The following is a 16,956-nucleotide window of genomic DNA, read 5'->3' as shown; positions in this document are numbered from 1 at the left end:
CTCATTCGCAAGAGTGTAGGACACCACAGGAAACACGAGCAAGCTGCTCCTGTCTTTACGTACAAAAGCTTACTTTGCTGCATTAGGCTAATGAGCATCCCTCCCAACTGGTTGTGCTGGCCCTTGACACGTGAGGGAGTCAGGAAAAATGTGCCACACAGAAGCACCCTGAGAGAGGTTTTTACAAAACCTGCATTTTCACCTTCATTTGCAAAGTGGGAGTTCAAGCGGGTTGTGGCTAAAGAATGAAAAAGAAACAGAGTAGCAGCCCACTCTGTGATGAAAGCGGTTTGCTCCCCTGAAGAGCAGGGAGATTTTGAAAGACCTTTTGATCTTATCTTTGATATCAGACATAATTGGTAGCATACCTGGTATTTGAGAGAAAAACAGCAGCATTAACTGATAGGGCCTAAAACGGTGTCTCTAAAACTACTTTTGCAAACCTGCTGTTCATCAGACACCTATCTTATGCCTTTCAAGGATCCTTTACTCAGAGGAGGATAAAGAAAACAGCTGAAGGCAAATTCTAGTGTCTAGAGCAGGTAATGAGATGTGGTGTGGTTCACTTCAAAATTAATCTGGCTCCTCTGATAATACTGACTGCAGGTTAGTACGTGCGCTGTTCATCTCACTTAACACTGGCCACGTGAAAGCTTGCCATCCAGTTTTGACTAGTCGTCCATTTTGGATAATAAATGAAGAGGAGTAAGAACTGCTAGTATGTGATACACCCCAGTTGCCTTAGGTGGTGATTTTATGAAAGAACAAATCACCGCCTTTCCACCGTCTATGGAAAGAGCTGAGATGTTTAGCTCAGACTAGAAGTCAAACCTTTTGCTGGCTGTAATTACTTAGATGATTGCTACTTCACTGTTGTCCATTCAGTGTTCTTTCTGATGTTAACGCAGATGCCAGTTCAATTATTAATGAACAGGCGATAAAAACAGACGAAATACCATTATATTTGGCCCTCCCAGTCCCTTGCTACAAAGGCTGGAGTCTGACTGAACCTAAAGGACAGTCAATGAGTGACAGGCAGAGAATGACCAAGAATAATACACATGAAGAGCAAACATTCTTTCCGCTACAAGTTTGGTATTTTGGTTGAACAGTACTCGACAGAGATGGTCAGGTCACGAACCCTTTCAGCACACGGCTGTACCTGCAGATTGCAGAGCAATGGCTCTAGAGCCTTTTCTTATCAATACTAACTACTTTCTGATACTGCTAATCTAAAACAGGTTTGAATTCATGACTGAAAGCGAAGCAACCCTCTGTTGCATTGCTATAATGATGTATCCCAGCTACAGCTTTTGTGTGAAAGACTTTTGCACATTCGACACAGCTGCAACTTCTTGGGTACAACTGCCGTGTAGTCATATGTAGCAATGCAGCATGTGACAAAGTGCTGACCTGGTCTCAAGTCAGTTCAAGTCTTTTAGTCTGCTAGCAGAGACTTTCTTTAGCAACTGTACAAGGAATCCTAGACCAAAGGTTGTATTTGCACAAGAAACTCCCATTCAAGATCATATTACATTGGTTTTGCTGCTGCTAATAGTCAAGCAAGTTAGACTAATGCTGACACGAGTATGTTTTTACTTAGTACACCTCTAAGTGAAATGCAGGCTTTGGCAAAGAGATGAGAGACGTTTGGTCTTCTCTATTTTGGCCTAGTTGTAGGCCACCCTAGAAGCTAGACTTCTCTACAGTTTGTATTAAAATGTGGACTGTAAAGTTGTAAACAGTTGTAAAGAGTAAAGTTGGGCAGGGAAAATTCAGTATAGTCTGCCACTATTTTTTTGCAAAATTAAGGGTTTGGGGTGAATTTCTTTTTTTTTTAATACCTTTGCTTACTTCTGCGGGGCTTTCATCTTCTCTATACCAAAGTATCATGTTCCTCACATTTTCTCCTACCTTAACTGAGGTACTTGATGCTTCACAATTATCAAAGGATGAAGCTAAAAAAAAGAAAGTATTTCAGCGACTATTATTGGCAATTAATCTTACATTGGTACTTTCAATACATTAGCATTAAAATAAAAAAGATATCATACAAAATGTTTCTTATGGGAAATGCTCTTTGTAATCTCAGTTACGTTATGTACTTGTGTTACAGCCTTTCCATCTGGAGAAACTACTGTGAAATTGCCTTCATTAGATAATGCCTCTTACATTTCTGGGTACTCTAAAGAAATATGCATGAATAAGAAGGATGGATTTGTACCAAGCTATTTGTCAGGACAGAAGTGCACAGATCTTCCTGGACTGTATGACTTCTTTGTCATTTCCCAATGTACTGAGTGGATTATGAATAGTTTGCATATGACAAGGGGCAGAACAGATGACACATGAAAATTGGTACCATGTCATGCTGACAGGGATTTGACTACCCCCCATAAGTATTTCTATTCATGTGAATGGACTTTGGATGAGAACCTTTGGCGGTCCTCACTGAAACAACAAACAACTGGAGTAAGATGTACAACCTTAGTCAGCGAAGAAGAAAGACATCGGGATCCCCTTTTCCTGAAATAACTTCAAGATCATTTTTCTTCAGAGGTGTGTGCTACTTAACAAGGGGGAAATCACTTGCTGGAACTTCTACCTACGTGTTCACGTTCTGCCCCTTCTAGCCAGGTATTGCTACCTGTCCATCCCAAATAGTGTTTTCTTTTGTGAACAGTTCATCTGAACTGAAAAACAGCACAAGCCTGCATATAGCTTTAAAAAGATTTGTTTGAGATAGGTGGTAATATCAGCAGCAGTATTAGCCCTGTTCTATTATTACTAGCAGCAAATTATAAGTACCTAGTTTTACATGGAATTTAAGAGAATCTCTTGCTGATCTCACACTTTGCTTCACCTTACTGTGAGGTAACGGTGATGTTACTTCACTGGATGATTTAGAACTGTCCACCTAAAAATGAAGAAATAATAGGAAGATGCACTTCCTAACGTACAAAAAACTTGGTCTAATGTAAGGCAACTCCAGCCTTCACAGACAATAATAAACTCATTCATCCTCCCTTTCTTATTCTTTTTTTTTCCTCCTCAAAAGTGCAAAAATATGTGCACAGCGTAATGCAAACATTTTTTGTAAAATCACTTCCTCTAAAAACACAGTTTGCTCTGCTTTTTTAGATTTAATTTCATAACTAGGGACTTCTCACACAACATAAAATTTCAGGACAAAATGTACAGGAAGAAACATATACAAGTTTTAGGAATATAAAGTGACATTATTTCTGGAAGCGGGAACAACTTTTCTGCTCTCAGTTTCTTGCACTGGTGCTCATCTCTCTGCAGTGAAAATCATTCTCAAGCAAGATGTCTTTTAAAAGTTAAGAAATGTGGCTATGAAAGATGCAATCAGAGTTATTACTCTGAGAGGCAGGTTCGTTCTTCCTCAGAGAACCACATCCTCAGTTCCCAATTCCTGTTGACTTGATCCCTGCTCCTAAGCAGGAAAAAGACTCCTTTTTCCCTCTTCCAAGCACTGATTGTGTCAATAGAGAGCCCCTTAGTGCTAGACCAATAGTCCCAGTAGCCAGTCACTACATTTTCTTCACTTTCCATGCTAAAATATAAATCCCCTCAAAGGACTGGTAGAGTTCCCCAGAGCCAGGTATGGGCTGGAGCTTTCGTGTGATCTCAGCAAGTCTCACTGCTCACTTCTTCAAGAGGGGCAGCAGAGGGGGAGGTGCTGATCTCCTCTCTCTGGTGACCAGTGATAAGACACGAGGACATGGAATGAAGCTGCGTCAGGGGAGGTTCAGAGTGGACATTAGGAAAAGGTTCTTCATGGAGAGGGTGGTCGGTCACTGGAACAGGCTCCCCAGGGAAGTGGTCATGGCACCAAGCCTGTCGGAGTTCAAGGAGCGTCTGGACGATGCTCTTTTAGTCATGTGATTTAGTTTTAGGTAGTCCTGTGAGGAGCTGGACTCAATGATCCTTATAGGTCCCTTCCAACTTGATATATTCTGTGATTCTATGATTCTTTTTTAACATGTTTGGCATTAAGATGGCAAAGAGTATGAAGACAAAACTCAGGTTGGCAAGATTAGGAGTCTGTTTCTGTCGCTTAATATTGTGTGGATGTTTCAAAAAGGTCATGGGGTGCTACATTACCGGTTAATTCACACCAGGAAGAACTGCTTGTGGATGTGAAGGTCAGGGGCAGCCTTGGCTACAGTGACCACAAGACGTTGGAGTTCAGGACTCTGAGAGGCAATATCAAGGCAAAAACCAGGAACACAACCCTGGATTTCAGGAGAGCAGACTTTGGCTTCTTCAGGAATCTGCTTCAAGAAATCCCATGGAATATGGTCCAGAAAAGAAGAGGGCTCCATGAGAGACGGTTGATATTCAAGGATCACCTCCTCCAAGATCAAGAAAGCTCCATCCCAACAAGTAGGAAATCAAAGGCAGCAGGAGACTGGCATAAGTGAGTAAGGAGCTCCTTACTAGACTCAGACATAAAAAGGAAGTGTATAAGGAGTGGAAGCCAGGACAGGTGACCCAGGAGGAGTATAGAATTGCTCCTCTGATCTTGCAGCGATAGCACCAGGAAAGCCGAGGCCGATCAGGAGTTGAATCTGGCAAGATTTCTGGGTGTGAACACATGGAGGTAAGTTTTTGTTGTTAATAGGTTTTCCCTATCAATTCATAAAGAGAAACAGGGTCTTCATGGAGAACTAATCCTTGCAGTTTTAAATTTAGATTTCCTCTGAAAACGGAGAAAGTGGCATCACCATGTAATTTTTTCTCATTTAATAATAAATTACCAATGTACAGTGACCATGGAAACACATGGAGCAGTCAATTGCTTGTATAATTTTAGCTCCTATTGCTGCAGCATGGTGACAGTTATCCTTATTTGAATTGGATTACTGACTTGTTTTCTTGATTTGTCCTTGAATGTTGTCGTTGATGACATAGTTTTGCAGTTTTTTGATCCCTAATGGTAATACCAGGGGATAAATAGAAGTTGTTAATTGCAAGTTTGCCTTTATTAAGGAAGATAACTTGTAACAATGTTCTTGTGACATTCTGTTATAGTGAAGTCCTTATTCCCCTCTAAAACAGACAGTCACTGCATTTTAAATTAAAGGTTTTTTGGTAGATGAAGGTGAGTGCCCTTCCTCCTAATGTGCAGTGCAGTTCTTATCTTGAGCTTGCTGAACAGGAGAAGTGCTGTATTTTTGCCTGATATTGTAAATTGTCTGGAATACACTGCCTGGAACTCTGGCGATGAAGAAAAAAAATTACCTTGCTAGGCCCTTGATGCTTTGGTTTAATAAGCAGAAAAAGCAGATTGATCAAAAAAAGGCTGTTTGTACATATGCTCATAAAAAACCCAGCCTGAGCAGGACCTCTGAGAACAGGGAAAGAGAATATGTCATCCTACAAGTAACTTCAGGCAGAAGAGTGTTAGCAGAGCTAACTCGTGTCCTTGGCAAGAATGAGTCACTTACTGGGTGACTAAGAGAAGTTGGAGGGTTATGAAAAAGGATTAATAGCATCTATCTTGGCATCTAAAAGAGAGAATATGTGAAAAAGCATAGAGGTCAAGTCGAGGGGCCAGGCTTGTACAGCTACATCTGTCATTTAACTAGTGTAAGCTGGAAAAAGAGTGTGAGTACAGATGCTTCTGGGTCTGCAGGAGTCCCAGGAGACTTACGTATATTTAGAGTAGTAAGTCCCAATAGTCAATCCTGAAATGGGAGCAAATGTGAGGTATACTGTTTTCTACTCTTCTTTTCCTTTCCTGTGTGTTCTACCAATGTGTCATGCAGTTAGCATACCAAACTTGAATCTTGGTCACTTGGGCCCAAGGTCTGTAGGACTGATGTTCCTGCCAACAGCTGCAAGGTGGGCAGCCCTCCAGAAAAGGTCCATGGCAAGCGGATTGCTGTGCATATTCTCTTTGATTGCTCTTGCAGTCTGTGTTTGCTCCACTATTGTGGTTTCTTCACCAGTTCAGGGCCTACATGGTTTCTACTCTATAGTCCTTCACTACATCTTTACAATGCACTGTACTGCTTTCCTCTTTTTACCTAGAACAATGTGTTCTCCCTTTATTGAGCTATTCTGTGAGCAGGGGCTTCTACTGATTTCAGAGCTCCTTCATTTGCCTTTAATTCAGATAAGGTTGCTCTTCAACTATCACAACTGTTTGCGCATCCCTGGCTGCAGCTCAGCAGAGTCCACACCAAGATGCACCATTATTTTTCTGTCTTAAACATATTTATTTTTTTCTGTGACTGTTGCATTATCTCCACGTACCATGTTTAGCTCCAAAATTTCTTCTATTCTATTTGCAAATATTATAGGCCAGATTTTGTTACACTGACTTAGCCAGTGTAACACCCGTCTTAGGTACACTCTTGCCTTCCTCTTAAAAATGGTCTTGTTGCCATTATCAGTACAGCTTGGTCCATGGGAGTTAGAATCATAGAATCATAGAATCATTTAGGTTAGAAAAGACCTTTAAGATCATCGAGTCCAACCGTAAACCTAACGCTGCCAAGTCCACCACTAAACCATGACCCTAAGCACCACGTCTACATGTCTTAAATATCTCCAGGGATGGTGACTCCATCACTTCCCTGGGTAAGCATACAGCATATTGCAGGGAAAAACAAGAGTCTGATAAAAACACCTCCTCCCTCCACAAAATGAGTGTGTCATTAGTTCTAATAAGAGTGTGACAAGAAAAGAGGGAAAAAAACCAAACATGTGAGAACTCTTGAACGCCACAGCTACTTCAGACCTGATTCTCTGAGATGCCAAGTACTTGGCAAAGACAACAGTCAGGTAAGCAAGATGTTATTCTGCATTCTTAGCAGAACATTCAGAGTTTTATATTCTTAGGTTATAAGCATCCTGGGACTACAAGATTACAGAGCTACAAATTATTACCACCTAACGCCTGGAAATCCACCCTCTTCTCACATTTTAAATGTCACACAAGTGATTGAAGTACCCAGCTGGAGATAACATACCACAATCAGCTACTGTGGCACCCAGGACTTTTTCATCCAATGTTAACAGATGGGCAACTGGACCCATCTAATCACTTCGATTAATTTATACTTACATGCTCATACTAAGATCAAGATGGAAATACTATCCTCCCTCATTTCATCATCTCTGGAAGCTAGCAGACAGGTGACCGAAAAGAACTGTACCTCATCAAAATGAGGGGGTCTTCTCTCAGCAAAGCCTGAGGAGGGACTTTAAACTCTGAAGAGCTGCTGAAACAGAATAAAGTGACACGCTGTCATGCTCCACCACACTGAGATATTACACCTTTCTTACAATTCATTTCAGAGTCTCACTTCTCTACAGTATTAAGTGTGCATTTTTCTTCAGAAAAAAAAAAAAAATCACATTTCAAAGTCACTGCAGAAAATAAAGGTTGTACTGAACTGTGACAGTGTACACACAGTGAAACGTTTCATGATGATTTCGTCCATTACAGCCACGGTAAGTTGCAACAACTGCACCCTGAAATTACGTGATTGACAGCAATACAGTTTTTTCTTCCATCCAAGATATTTAAAAGAAGCTCCAGATTTAAGACAATCTAAATTCTCAGTAACTTGTATACTGTTAAGAAGTTTTTGGTATTGTTTCAACAGCAGGAAGGGAGGCATCAACCAGCTATAGTGCAGTGCAAGCTAATACTGACAGATAACAGTCAATTCTGGTTTGTGGCAAAATAACTGGTCATATGGGATAGCTAATACTCGAGTTTAAAATGACATTACATAGCTTTTAATCAGTCAATGGCCAAGTCTGGGTACCTGTTGTCTAGCAGCAGTAAGAGTGACTAAGTTCATGCATACTATTTTGACTATGGACCTCATCTATTTCTTACCGAAGCCCTTTCAGAGGCCATTCAGGTATTTTACTAGTTTAGTTTAGTTTAGTTACTCCAAGTTTCAGCTTGATGTGCTCTGGGGAAGACTAAATGACAGTGACTAAAATAGTGGCTAATATACTGTTCTTGAGCTACTACCCTTTGTGGCACTGTTTCAATAGGGACAATGATGGGACATTTTTAAGGTAGTTTCCTAATACAGGCTCTGTAGTTGGATTCTGATTTTTTGTAGCCTCCAGCTGGAGGCTACAAAAATTGATTAGTCCCCGGTTGGTATTGATCTGCCAGCAGTTCTAGTGTTAAGCCTGCTTTGGGAGACTTAAATCCCTTGATTTAAGGGGTGACCCTCTCAGGCCATTTTCAGCTCTGTAGATCCTCAGAGATGTTCCTTCTAAAACTGGTTTATTGACTTTAAAATGCATTTTAAAGACCTATTTTGATGCTGGTCACCTCTAACTACAGAGGTGACTGGAACATCATGGGTTGCCCATCATTTCTTAGCCTCACTCTTGTTCTTGACTGGGTAGGAGAGTTTCCCCGTCTTATCCAGACAGTATTAGCAAATTAAATAGTAGTATTTCCAGGAGTTTGTTTGATGCAAATCTGCTTTCTTTTAGTGTGTTGAACTAGAAACCTGTGCTACTATATATGTCTCTTTATCCTTAGGGCAATGCTGCAAAGAAGAAGCGGAAGACCAAGCATGCATGTTAGACAATGATTACTGCAAAAGCAGCAAGACACACACTTGGGACACACACTGCAGTTCTGTGCTCTTACACACCACAGCCACTGCAGAAAGAGCAAGCGTCTTGTTGGAAAGTGATTACGGGGCTTTTGTATGCAAACTGCTTTTCCGAACCTAGTGGGTCAGTAAACATGTCTCCCACTGGAGTAGAAGATGACCCCCTGGAAGGGATTTCCCAGTTGCTTCAGCACCCTGAAGAGCAAGAGGCTGTTGAGCACAAAGATGTTTCCCATGGGTTCTACTGACTGCACTCCCAAACACTGACAAGGCTTTTGAACGCTCAGGTTTACCCCACCCTCAAGTGTAGCAGGGGTGGTGGAGGAGGTGGCAGATCACTGCATGGCTTCTGTGATACATATTCAGCAGTGGGAATGGCTGATCCTGAGATTCAATGCTAGACAATATGTAGAAGAATATAGCTTAGTTAATTTAGATCAGGTGTCACTAAATGAAGCTTATGAAACATTTGTTCGGTGTGTAGAGCATATTTTTGATCATTTACACCATCTGTTTGAACCTGGTGATTAGGCTCAGCTCCGTCTTGAAACTGCCAGCTTGCACAACTCTTTGTAATTTCACACTATTAATTTATGCTATATGAAGGCTGCAGATTTTTTAGACTGGGTCAGTACTATTTTGCAAAGTAAAAGAGAGCTGTGTTTTAATCAGTCTTTCTGCCTAGCTACCATTATTGTAAAAGCCATTAGGAATGGGGTATGCAGAACCCTACAGTCTGTCTTCCATTCCAAAGCTATGGACAAGAAGTGGTGTTATTTAATTCATTTAAATAATAGTCACAATAACCTGTGTTTTGCTGGGAGTCTTACACAGAGCTTACAGCTGTGAGGGATCTAACAAATGCAGAATTGTTAAGCAGAGCAGAAGAGCTACATGACATGTGGACTGTGCACGGGAAGGTCATGTTGAGTGAGAGAATCTGCAACACGTAAATATACTCATCATCCTCCTGTGGGAGGGAGGGAAAGGATTGGGGGACTTTCAAGCCAAATAATGGTATTCAATATTGCAAGATCTGTTTCCTCCTTTATATGTTTAACATTATTATGGTCTTAAGGGTGTTAGGAAGGTGTTTGGGGTAAGAAACTTTTGTGAGCTTTGTAATGCATTGTATAACCATGGCCATAGCTGTAAATATTATTGTTGGCTCTACTTGTCTCATGACTGTGCAGTTAACTTGGGGACAGATAAGGTGCCCCAGCTGGAGGCTGCTGTGCAGGTCTGGGAAGTGTTCGCAGAGGCGCAAGACCCTGACTGTTAAAAAAAAAATTGATTGTTTAGCTAAGATTTCTGTGAAAAGTGTAAAGCCTATGTAGAAAAACATCACAAATGTAAAGTCTGGAAGTGCAGGCTGTGCTGTGAACAGTTCTGTAATGTAAACTAGCACTGGTGTTTGATGCCCATGATCAAAAATCCAGAGGCGGGGCAGGCCTATATTATCTATGATGCGGAATGTATGCAGGAAACTGGGATACATAACCCAGACTATGTTTTTTCCATGCAGTTAGGATCAGATGCCTCTTGGGATGAAAGAGAAGGGGCAGAAAGGAAAACTGAATGAGAATGGGAGGACACATGTCTTGTGGACTTTATTCAGTTGTTTGCGGACACAAGGTTTCAGGGCTACATAACGCCAAAGGCTGGGATGGCTACTTTGTTGTTAGTTGGCGTCTGAATGTAAGAGTGGACGTGCAGTTTTATCACCCAAGGCGGTGAACTCATATGCATAGAAGTACCCAGCCTGAGCATATGTTTCATTGACTCTGAATTTTCTGCCCATGAAATTAAGCATCCCCCCCTCCAGCTTTGGGCATTGAGGGTTGCAAAGGTTATTTCCCCGATTTTTTCAACACTGCTGAAAACCAAATTTATGTGGGGCCTCTTCCACGACTGGAATATTACGGGGTGGACAGCATGATGCTTGAACTGGAAAAACAGTTCTCGGCATGGCACACAGCTAGTCAGGAGATTTTTGACTTGCAAAAACAACTGAGTTACTATTGCCAGCAAGATGTAAAAAATTTTGAAATCATAGAGGAATGAGATTATGGTGATAACCCATCACACATTCTATGAGAAACAGACAGTGAAAAGGCGAAGGTGAAGATCTCTTACAGTGTGCTATGCTGGCCTCTACTTCCATGTCCACTTACTGGTTTATCTTTCTTAAACCTAACACAGTAGCACTCTTCCTTCAAATGGCTATCATTCGAGGAAAAAGAGACATACAACCCACTTCAATGGCATATGTATGTGGCTGAAAAGGAAAACATTAAAATCTGTCGAGCATTACAAGGTGGTGAATATCAAATAGGATCCTACTTCTCGGATGTCTGTGCAGTTATGGATGGGGTGCCAACAGCTTTTGAATTTAATAGGCACTTTTTTCATGGCTGTATCAAATGCTACTATGAAAATGACCAGAAACTTCTGTCAGGGACCACCTTTGGAAGTTTGTATAACACAACACAACAAAAGAGGGACTACTGCAAGAGAGCCGGTTTTCACATTAGATCTGTATGGGAGCATGAGTAGGCTGCTATGACAAAATCAGATGGGAAGCTTGCACAGTTCTTAGCCAGGACCAAACTGCCCATACTGCTGGTCCCCAGAGATGTGCTTGTTGGTGGCAGGACAAATACCATCTGTCCATATTACAAAGCAGCTCCCAGTGAAAAGATAAATGTCTATGATTTTACCAGCCTCTCTCCCTTCATCATCAAAATAAAACCGTAGCTTTTTGGAGTCCCCAGAGTTATTTTTCAGAATTTTGACACTCTGACAACCTGATTTGGGATGGTCAGAGTAAAGATGTACTTCCCCATGGGCTGTTTTTTCCCTGTGCTTCCTATGCAGACAGAAGTGAAAAAGTCTTGAGACTCCTGAGGCCTCTGACCCTGTAGTTCAGGAGGTGTCGGATTGTGTGCACATGCAGTATTGGAGGAATGCACAAGTACACGAGAGCAACACAAGCATATTTCTTCCTCGAACAACCAGGGAAGTTGTGTTATTCATAACCATGCTTGCTTGTCCTGGAGAAACATAGGCCCTAGGGAGCCAGTTGCTCAGGTAAACACCTAGAAATCTTTTGTTGGCGTAGGGGTCTGCTGAAAAAAAAAAAAGGAAGCTGTTCAGTGTCCATCCTCACGTGCAGTCACAGAGCACATCTCCACTGGTTTAGTTCTATCATGTTGTCAAATGCCCTGTACACAACTATATTAACAGTGGTGATCAAGGCCCCTGCAAAGTGTACTTCTGCTCTCAGGTCTCCTGTTTTAATCTGGGAATAGTGACCAGCACATTCTTTGTCTGGAGACAGGTCAAAGGCAAAGTGGATATAGCTATTGGCAAACTCTTCCCTGTCAACCGTCAGCGAAATGGTCTTCCATATGGCTGCCAACCATCTGAATAAGCCGTGTGTACTCCCTCACATAGCAGACATTCTCAAAATTGGGCTGCAGTGCTCCATTGTGTTTCGCTGACATTAGTTCACCATCCACATACAGGGCCACAAAATTTGTATCATAATGCTTGAAGTTGAAAGGGTTCTTAGCATAGTAGCTGCTAAAACCGTTGTTATCTATAAACCCAGTAACAAGAATTTTGTGCAGCTGTTCCAGAAAAAATTTTCTTGGTTGCTGATATGACTGCTGTCAGGTATGCTGGACGCTTTCATGCCCAACTGGTGCACTGGCTATTTTGCATTAGCCATAAGTAACGCTCCAGTGTGCCCCAAACGCACTCCAGGTGTCACCTACACTTTCTTCACAACAGTGAGGCATGCATAATGACCAGTGCCCGCTGCTGGGGAGCTGATAAAACAAAAGCTGTCTTTGATGCACATCAGCTAAATTTTTACATTCACACTGTTCAACAAAAGCTTGCCTTGAAAGAACAGATCACCATGGAGCAGTCCAAATAGTTCAGTCCTACTCTGGGCCACCAGAGCTGACCGTTGCCTAAAGCACTGATTACTGATGCGATCCAGCGTGCCCACTTCCCACTGCCCGGCTGTGTCATTGTAGAGCAACGCCATGGAGAAATGCATTGACTATACATCATGCATGTAACTGAGAGGCAACTCAGTGAGGGTGTGGCGGCTGGTACCACAGGGAAACGTCTCTGACTGCAAACAGAATCCAGTGGGTAACTCAGGAGGCCCACAGCCTCACCAGCACATAGGTTGGATCTGTCAGCTTTTATAATCTTGCAGCAAAGGTACAGCAGGTGTTCTTCAGATCTATGTAGTCTTCCCCATTCTCAGTTATGAAAAAGTCCAGAGATACCAACTTCCTGCAACAGTGAAAAGTGAAGGCACCTCAATAAAAAGGCTTTTCTCAAAGCAAGTCTGTGTTGGGGATGCTTCAAACAAATCCAGCTTGGATTTGGTATGCTTTTCTGAGCAGTCATGACTGAAAGCCATCCCTTTTAAAATATATTTCCTTTTCTATAGGTAGAATGGGATCTCTTTCTCTGGATTTTCTGTTTCTTTTGCACCATTTAGCCTGCCTTCATGTTCTTTTTTGTCTTCTTCTTGCCCTGGGTAGACTGTTGTCTGGTGTCTCCCTTCTTTATTTTTTAAAGGGCTGGGTGGACCTTCCCTGTGGGGGTGTGACATGCGTCTCTTACGGCTTTTTATTTGAATACCAACAAATCCCAAGCCTTCCTGATTTGATGGCATTTCCAACTTGTTTGGGACAACCTTGGAAACATCTCCAAACATGTGTTTTTCAGTGTCTTGAGTAGTGCTGTTAATGTGTTGCTTAAGAATTTACAAACCCTTTTTCAGTCATGGGATGGTCTTTCTAAACAGGCGACAGAACATACCCACAACACCCACACCATGCTTCAAGCAAAACATCTTGAAAACCAGGGAGACCATTGCCAGCCTGGGCTCTGTAATAATTCATATGCAAGGATGGGTCCCCATAATTTTTTACCACTATCATTTTAGTGTGGCTTCTTAAAATATTAGATACTTCCAGGGCTGAAGTGCAGTTCACCATCACCCAAAGCAAAATGAGATGTGCTTATGCTGGTCAGTCTTTATTTCAATGCTGATTGTGTTGATGTGATGGTCCTCTACCAGCACATAGTGCAGTTTATCAGATGTCACTGTATTGATCTCATCGTTGTTATCGCTGGTCGAACACTGAGCAATAACGGAATCGCAAATTCCCCGACAAGTTGATGCTCTGCAAGATGTGTGTAGTGGTGGAGTGATGTCCATCAGACAGGGCAATTTCTTAGCAGCAATCTGCAGAGAAGCCCCCAAACATGTGCTAGATCTCTGTTTGTAGGACACGTGTAAGGATTTTATTCACTTTAAGCTTTGTTTTCACTATGATGGAGTCACAGACCAGGTCCACTGCTGGAGAGTTGATGGCTGAAGTTCTCTTGCGGGGGTTAATATGATGGTTCACATGTTCCATCAACATGGAGAGGGACAGATAACAGCCTTTCTGCAAAGTATACTGCCATATCTTACCCTGCAGTGGTGTTTCAAAGGTAGCATCTTTGCTGCTGTTATCCCAGCTGTGAGGGTACTGTATTTCCACCAGCCCCAACTCCCACTAGCCTGAGGACTCAGGGCGCCTCACCAGCTCTACAGTGAAGTTCATGCTGCTGTATTGTGGAAAGGTGGCAGTGCAGACATTGCTGGGCAGCATGGTGTTCTACAATGCCCTGTCTGCCACCCTTTCTTTTTCCCCTGCTCCACTGCCAGTCACTGAATGTTCTGAACGTGGGAGGCTCCTGTCCAACTGTTATATTTCTGGGGGCAGCCCCGCCACTTCAGCAGCTGTTATCTTTCTTCCTTTCCCTTCTGCAGCAATGTTCTTCCCAATTCTGTAGATTCTGTCCTTGTCAGGATTAACTTTTTGAAGTTCTTCAGGGTAAAATGTCCCCTCAATTGCTTTGTGATCACAACCTATTAAATAGTATGCAGGCAAATGTCCCCTTCCCACAATTTCAGCTACTGTGAAAATTTCACCTGCGAACATCTGCTCATAACCTTTCTCAAATCTCCTTTTTGTTCTAGACTCCCTGATGAGATCTCCCTTTTTGAGCAGAGGCGCAGATTCTTTAATTTTAAACACAACCCATTATATGGTTTTCCAAATCCTTGTAGAGTTTGAAGTGTTCGTGTCCACAGGCCTGGCTCTGATAACTTGGTGGACACTATGGTTACAGCTCTTTATAAACTTCGACAACACATCAACATAGCAAGAAGTGTTGCATGTTATAAAGTATCTCCACAACTTGGTTTTGAGCATCCTGTTAAAATGCCCTATGACAGAGGCTTTTACTTCATTATTAGTAATAATACAGTGAATATTATCTGCTTTAACAGCTTGTTTAAATGCTGGTTTAAAAATTCTTTTTCCTGGTCCATCTGTAATTTCTTAGGCTTGAACTGTCTTCTAAAATTGTTTTAAAAGCCCTAGCTACCTCAAAACACGTTTTGCCTTTTGAATCAATGGCCAAGGCAAGCTTGGATAGTATGTCTATCACTGATAAGATGTACCAAACACCATCATTGTGATGGAACTGCTGCATATCCACTAAGTCTGCTACCCATGGTGCATACACCTCTGCCACAACCACCTGTTTCTTTTAAAGTGCTTTCTTGCTGCCTTGTCTAAGCTATAAGCATCCTGGTTTGCAAGCCAGGTTGCCACTTGGCTTCTGTTGAGATCAGCAATTCCCCTTTTAGAAGATTCAAAAAGGGCCTTTATACCCCAAAGCTTCCTACCTCACCAGGAGGACAGTAGATCTCTGCTCACAGAAGCTGTGGCATAGATGTCTACTCACATGTTATTACACACGCTTATGAAAGGAAACACTGGACAAACAAATTAACTCAAGTACAGAGAAACTTGGCTACCAGGGAGGCTTGGCTAAGGGGAGTTGGTTGCCAGTCAGAGTTCTCCAGGCCTTTTCCTTTTTTTTTCCTTGAACACCACTGTCACTTCTGTGCCCATACTCCTTTCTTTGGCTGTTGCAGGCCCAGACAGGAAGGCAGACAAGCCATGGCATGCTCCCTATTCCCCCTCACTCAGTCAGACAGAGCTTCCTGAAACCTTTTGTAAGGTCATCGACCTAAGGATAAGGCAACATATATAGCAACAGTGTGCACCCCATAGTGGTCTTACAGGTAGCTAGAAGATCCACCGCAACCATGGGCAAAGGGAGCTCCCCCCACCACCCGCCCTCTTTGTGTGACACTTACCTCCAAATCTAGTTTGTGGTTCACAAGCCCTTGGGACAGTTCTTCTGGTTCACATAGCTGTTTGGGGGATTCCCTTAAAGTCTTTTCCTTCTCGGTCCAGGTCACAGGATCGGTCCCTGCATGTGACAGGATTTGCACCAGGGGCCCTTTGGTGGCCTTCTGGGAGGGCAATGAGCGGCCTTCTTCTGAGGCACATTCCAACATATCTACGTCCCACCACTCTTTTAGCATCCCTCTGCCCTTTTCAAGTCCCCCCATCCTGGACATGTAGTGCTTGTTCTGCAACCTGGTAAAGTGCAGGACACCAATCTCACCTATTCATTCCATTAGCTATTATTAAAGAATGTTCTACCCATTTTATACCTTTGCTTTTAGGGCTACATATATTTCTGTATCTTGATAAATGTGTTTATATTATCTATTATGTAGTGTAGGATAGTGGTAGTACCTCTATCATGTAGTACAATGTCTAGTGTATCTACGTATAAATAAATAAAATACATATTTATAAACATTTATATACTCCTCTCTATTTATTATTCTATATACATATATGTTGCATATATCATTGTGGTGGGTTAGCCTTGGCCAGCCGCCATCTGTGCACCCAGTCACTCTCTCACGCCTCCTCAACAGGATGGCGGGGGGGAAAGTAACATGGGAAACATCATGGGTTAAGATAAGGACAGGGAGATCACTGACCAATTACCGTCACAGGCAAAACAGACTCCACTTGGGGAAAATTAATTTAATTTATTGCAAACTAAAAATAGAGTTGGATGGTGAGAAACAAAATCTAAACCACCTTCCCACCCAACCGCCCTTTTTCCCAGGTGCAACTTCACTCCTTCATTGCTGACTCCTCTACCTCCGTCCCACCCTGAGCAGCACAGGGGGATGGGGAATGGGGATTAGGTCAGTCTGTAACAGCTCCTCTCTGCTGGTCCTTCCTCCTCACATATTTTTCTGAATGGTGGTGATGATGTTGGTTTTTTTGGGCCAATTGAGACTGTCAAGAACAGTGCAACATTTGATAAATCCTATGAGGAATAGTAGGTCAGAAAAAAATAAATCTTG

The sequence above is a fragment of the Gavia stellata genome, chromosome Z, assembly GCF_030936135.1.
Source record: "Gavia stellata isolate bGavSte3 chromosome Z, bGavSte3.hap2, whole genome shotgun sequence".
NCBI lineage: Eukaryota > Metazoa > Chordata > Aves > Gaviiformes > Gaviidae > Gavia > Gavia stellata.
This window is presented reverse-complemented; position numbering follows the sequence as displayed.